Source organism: Phascolarctos cinereus, unplaced genomic scaffold (assembly GCF_003287225.1).
Source record: "Phascolarctos cinereus isolate Bilbo 61053 unplaced genomic scaffold, phaCin_HiC Scaffold_2;HRSCAF=192, whole genome shotgun sequence".
Classification (NCBI taxonomy): domain Eukaryota; kingdom Metazoa; phylum Chordata; class Mammalia; order Diprotodontia; family Phascolarctidae; genus Phascolarctos; species Phascolarctos cinereus.
The window spans coordinates 197,982,631-197,988,583 of record NW_027555625.1 but is presented as its reverse complement, the minus strand read 5'-3'; the positions used below and the strand labels follow the sequence as shown (position 1 = coordinate 197,988,583).

Sequence of the window (5,953 nt, the reverse complement as noted above, 5' to 3'; positions counted from 1 at the left end):
GTTTTCAATCCATACCCTATGGCTCCAAATGAGAGCTCTTTCCATGGTACCATCTTATCCTCTATGAAATTACTGTGAAGCTGTTGTTGATAGTTCAGTGACTCAAGATTTTGGATCAATCTACTTTCTCATGAATGCTCTCTGATATACAGAGAATCTAAGTGGCTCTGTAAAAAAAAAAAAAATTTATATATATATATATATAATATTTGAAGTCAGGAAGATCACAGTTTAAATCTTGCCTCAGACAATATCTATATGACCCTAAGAAAGTCACTTAACCTGTCTTAGACTCTGCTTTCTCACCTGTAAAATGAGGATAATAATAACACACATATCATAGAGTTGTAAAGATCAAATGAGCTAACAAATGGAAAACACTCTAGATTCAAAGACGCTAGCTTTTATTACTTATAGTTAAAAAATTACCAGTTGCCTACATTGTTTACTCAGATTTGTTTGGGGGTTAATACTTTTTTTTGTTCTAGTTCTTAATGGAGGTGTGCGTATATGTGAGTATACATATATGTGTGGGTATGTATGTATATATATATATATATATATATATATTATATATATATATATGTGTGTGTGTGTGTGTGTATTTATATACACATATATGTACGTATATTTGTATGTAGATAAATATACATACATACTTATGTAAACATATACATGTATACAACTATATTATACACGTACATATAAATACACGCATGTAGATAGATAGATAGATACCTATATAGACATACAAATGTACATATATGTGCCTTTATACATTTTTTTCTCCAAAATCATATGAGTAGTAGGTAGCAGAAACAAAATTCATGCTCAAATTCTATTTCTTTCTTTCTTTTTTCTGTAATTGGGGTTAAGTGACTTGGCCAGGATCACACAGCTGGTTATGTGTCAAGTGTTTGGTCTGAGGCTGGATTTGAACTCAGGTTCTCCCGACTTCAGGGCTGGTGTTCTATCCACTGTGCCACCAAGCTGCCCCCTCAAATTCTATTTCAGCACATTTTCTACTTTACCATGCTCCTTCCCCTCCCCTAGCTGTGCTATGGCAAGAACCCTCATCTCTCAAATCCGAGCTTTATTGCAAAGCACAGCAGCTTATGGCACTTCCACAGCAGAAACCCTCAAATAGCAGTGCAATCAGGCTTTGGTTTACTGCAAAACTTAAGGTGGTTATCATATGATAATGATAAAACAACTTCTCATTTAATATGGGTACCAAGTTAGTTCTCAAACTTATTCTGGAAGATAACTTCCCTACAGATCTAGAGCCACCATTTGATGTGACTAATAGTTAATGAGTTTCTCAAATAACTCAGGCACATTATTAACCAAAACTTTAATGACTTTTTTTGATTATGGGAATGGAATGGGATGTAGAACACTGAATTTCTTTGACCTTCGGTCTGAGCTCTAGGAGGCTCAGTTACAATGAGAATGCCTTAACATTGGAAGCAAAAAGGGTTACTTCTTTGAGAGATCCTTATCAGTAGTTTCTGTGTCAACAAGTTCATACAGAATTCAGCAGGGTGACTTGAAGCTGTAGACTTAACTGACCTTGGATTTTAATTTGCATAGTTCCAGGTTAAATGACTTTTAAGCAATCTAATAAAATTAAATGAACAAACTGGTGCTATTTAAGCAATTTTTCTCATCCAAATGAGCTTAGAGGATGACTTTCAAACAAGTATCACACAACCTCAGAGATTTCATGTTTCTTTGCTGAGTCTGATGGTCACTATTGCAGAAGAATCAATTAGGATACATGCAGCAGAAAGAATACAAGATTTGCCAATCAAAAGCACTGGGGTATTGAAAGGGTACTTAATCCTTCTCAACCTTAGTTTCCTCATCTATGAAAGGAAGTGTTAGAATGTTATGATATCCCTCATTCAAGGAAGCTGTGATTTAGTGGTTGGAGGACTCATCTCAGAATTATGAAGAGCCAAGTTCAAGTCTCATCTTTGACAGGTAAGTCACTTCATATCTCAAGGTCATGATTAAATCTCTGACTATAAGTTTCAGAAGAGCTGATGGTCTACATATTGGTAGAGAAAGTCCCTCACAAGGACTTCCTTACTTCAAGGAAGTCAAAGATGCAGCCTAAAAACAAAATAAAACAAAGAAAGAAAGGATGGGAAAAATGTGTCCATTATGGAAAAAATATGTATGAATGTATGTATGTATGTATGTATGTATGTATGTATGTATGTATATATACATGTATGTGTCTCTATATACACATATACATATATATACATTATGTGTGTTAAAGAAATAAGCAATCAAAACATTTATTCATTAACAAAATAAATATATAATTTTCTACTACATTCAGAGCACCATGACATGTACTATGGCAAACTTAAACAAGTATATATATTCCATACCCACAGGGAGTATATATTCCATGGCTACTAGTTCTATCAACTGTTAGAAGTAAGGCATGTATATGTACAGGTAAAAATAATACAATTTAAAATGTGGTAAGGTACATCAGAAATACTAAAAGTGATATGTGAATTTTGATAAAGGTGAGATTATTGCTGTCAGATAAGACAGAGTCATAGGACTTCAAATTAAAAATGTCTTCAAAGATCATGCAATCTAATCCTTTCATTCAAGAGATGAAAGATCTAATGTCTACTTTACTAAAGTCAACATAAAAAGCAGTAGAATTTCAATCTGAACCTAGGTCTTTTGAATCTGAATATTCTGTACAATTGTGCATGTAGGAAATTGCATTTAAGTTATTCCTTGAATAAACAGGAAAGATTTCAATAGCTGGAAATAATGGGGATGGCATTTCAAGGAAAGGTAGCAGTGTGCACAAAGAATCAAAGTTTAGAATGTCCTTGGAAACAGTAAACAGTCCAGCATTGATGGATCATGAGGTATATGAAATGAAGTGGGAGACAAGATGGGAAAGACAGATTGTGGCCAGATTTTGCATGGTTTTAAATAATGAGATTAGAAGTTTAGATTTTATTTTATAGGCAGTAGGGGACTTCCTCTTAGCAACATAATTATAGAATCTTAATTATCTTTTATACTTTTCCTACAGATGCAGACAGTACTCCACCTCTAGCCACAATTTCTCCTCCTACATACTATCAAGGAGTAAATATTTATCAACCATAAAGCACTGAGGATACAAAGTCATCAAGGTGCTTACTTTCTACTGGGAGATACAACATGGGACACAAATGGGAAAAGCATCGTGTGGGACGTGGCACGTCAGCTGAGTTTTGCACATGTAGAAAGAGCCTGGGATATAAGAGTCCTTTTGCTTACTGATTTACTCAATGCACATTTAATCTAAGTGTAACATGAGCCTGTAATGAGCTCTGGGCTGGGTACAAGAGGAGAGAAAATATTTATCTAAATTACAGTTGTTGACTTTAAGGAATTTATATTTTAGTAAGGGAGGTTGAATTGTTGTCGAAAAGACACACAAATGTGGCTTAGGCAAAAAAAAAAAAGACAAAATCGAAATGAAACAAAATAAAATAAAACACCTTTCTTTAGAAGCTTAAATATAATTGCAACTGTCCCGTTTGCTCAATTCAACGTTATCCTTTGACCAGTAGTAATTTATGTATTAGCATCATAGAACACTTAAGCTTCATATTTCTCTGATGAATTCTTATCTAATATACACCATATTGATATCTTATAGTGCTAAATGAACCTAACAAACTTGGGACCATGCCTTTTTTACTTTTAAAAAATCTGCTGCCCATTGTGGTGTTGTACATTTAGTAAACTCCCTCCTGAGGGTTGGGAGGTACTTTGAGGAGAGATACAAATCTGTGACCTCATTGGTATGGGGAATGTCTACTTTGGGGGAAAAAAAGCTTTTTATAAATGCAAATTAAGCAACTCATTCACAACTTACAGTCTTAGAGGGTTATCTGGTGCACTGACAGGTTAAGATACTTTCCCAAGGTGACATAGCCAGCAGGTGTTAGAGGCAAGACTTTAAATGCATTCTTTCTGACTCTCACATCATCTCTCTATCTACTCATTTTCATCTCTCTTAAAAATATTAAATGTTGTTGTGTATTGTACTTCATTTTGTCCATCCCTAGAACTATAACTACTTTCTTACATAGGTGTTAATGTCCCAAATTCTTCATCAACTTCCCTGTGACAGACACACACACACACCACACACACACACACACACACACACACACTCATACTTCACACCACACAAACCAAACATAATCATCATCCTAGGGCAAAGGTTTTTAACTTGGAATCTATGAATTAAAAAAAAAGATAATTGTATTTTAGTCTAATTAGTTTTCTTTGTAATCCTATGCATTTTATTTTATTGCTTTAAAAAATTATTCTGAGGAGTCAGTAGTTTTGACCAGATTGCACATAATGTCCATAACACTAAACAAGGTTAAGAATCCTTGCTAGGTGTTTAGATAGCTCAGAACACTTTCATGGTGAAAGCCTATAGAAATGCTGGGACCATAAAAGGTAAAATAATTCGTATGACTAGGCAGTCAGTCCCATAGCAGACAAAACAGGAACCAAAGAAAAAAGCCATGCAATGCCAGATCTAAAAAGTATCATCAAGACCATCTCCTCCAAACTCTAACATTTTACTAATGTACAAACTGAAGCACAAATAATAGACATAATTTTCTAAGGTCACAAAACTCATTAGTGTGGATCTAGAACCAAAACAAAATTTTCCAATCTCACAACCACTGGTTTTTTGATGCCAGCATTCTGAAAAGTGGCAGGAAGATGTCATAGAGTTGAGGCTAGACAGATAAAGTTTATGTTAAAGCTAGGTGGAAGCTGAACCAAGGAGAAATAAAAGTGTAGGGGAGTCATATCTAAGCTCTCAAATACTGTTCAGGCAATGGAATGATTTTTTCAGAACTGCTGGTGCTATCTCTGGAAAGTCTTATTACCACAGACTCATCTATATCAAGAAAAATTAATCCACTAACCCTAAGGAAAGTATCAAAGATGAGCATAGTACATAACATGAGTAGGAAAGGGAAATACAGACCCAATATAGTCCTACTCCCCCATCTTGCTCCTTACTAATCTGAACAGAAAAGAAGACACAGAGCGATACCCACATGTCAAGAAGACAGTGCAGTATCTCCTTTCTATATCTTAGAGGCTTTCCTAGGTCAGAATTCCACCCTTAAAAAAGATAAACCATGTAGGAGTTATAAAGGTTGTAGCCACACTAATTATCCACCTGCAGCAGAATTATCCACCCATCCTTCTTAAAAATTTTATTCCAGACACTCCTCTTTTACTACCTACAATCTAGTAGAGGCAGTAGAAATGGAATGTACTGGGGGCCTGTTTAATGTTCTCCCAGTCTTTATGCTAACAAGAATGTCAGACAGAAGGACTAAGACTGATGGACTATATGGAAATCAAGGAAAGATGATTTGTTTTTCAAATAGGCTAGAGCCAGCTGTATTTCACTAGGGATGGTAGAGCTGACCTAATTTCTGAGTGACCTTAAATACACTTCTAATTGAGTATAATGATGATTTTGCTCAACATATGTCCAAACCAGCTTCAGGGGATTGTGTAGCCTTGCTTTTCCTCACTATCTTCCACAAGCTGGCTTCAAGAGAACAGCTTAATACTCAATGGTACTAAAGAATCTGGCTTCTATTGGCTACATCTTGAAGATTATTCTGATTTTCATTTGAAGGTGAATGAAATACTTCAGGGGGTATTACGGCACCATTATTACATAGATGAGATAATTTATGTACTAAAATCCTAGGGCACTGGAAGCAATAATTCTCCATTGCAACAGAGCATTTCAATCCCAAGCAGTAGCTCATTTACTGATCCAGCAAGGACTGATCTGGCTTATAGAAGGGTCTGAAAATCTGTTTCTAGAGGCAAATTAACTTGTTCCATTAAGCAAATTATCTCT

The 5,953-nt window shown here is 35.2% G+C and overlaps 1 long non-coding RNA gene across 1 annotated transcript; it reads left to right on the top strand.

Annotated features, from left to right (window-relative positions):
* Nucleotides 1–1,471: 1,471 nt before the first annotated feature.
* Nucleotides 1,472–3,557, top strand: LOC144455606 (uncharacterized). Its single transcript, XR_013484329.1, has 2 exons — nucleotides 1,472–1,986; nucleotides 3,080–3,557. It is a non-coding gene; the product is annotated as an uncharacterized LOC144455606 (long non-coding RNA).
* The last annotated feature ends 2,396 nt before the right edge of the window (nucleotides 3,558–5,953 follow it).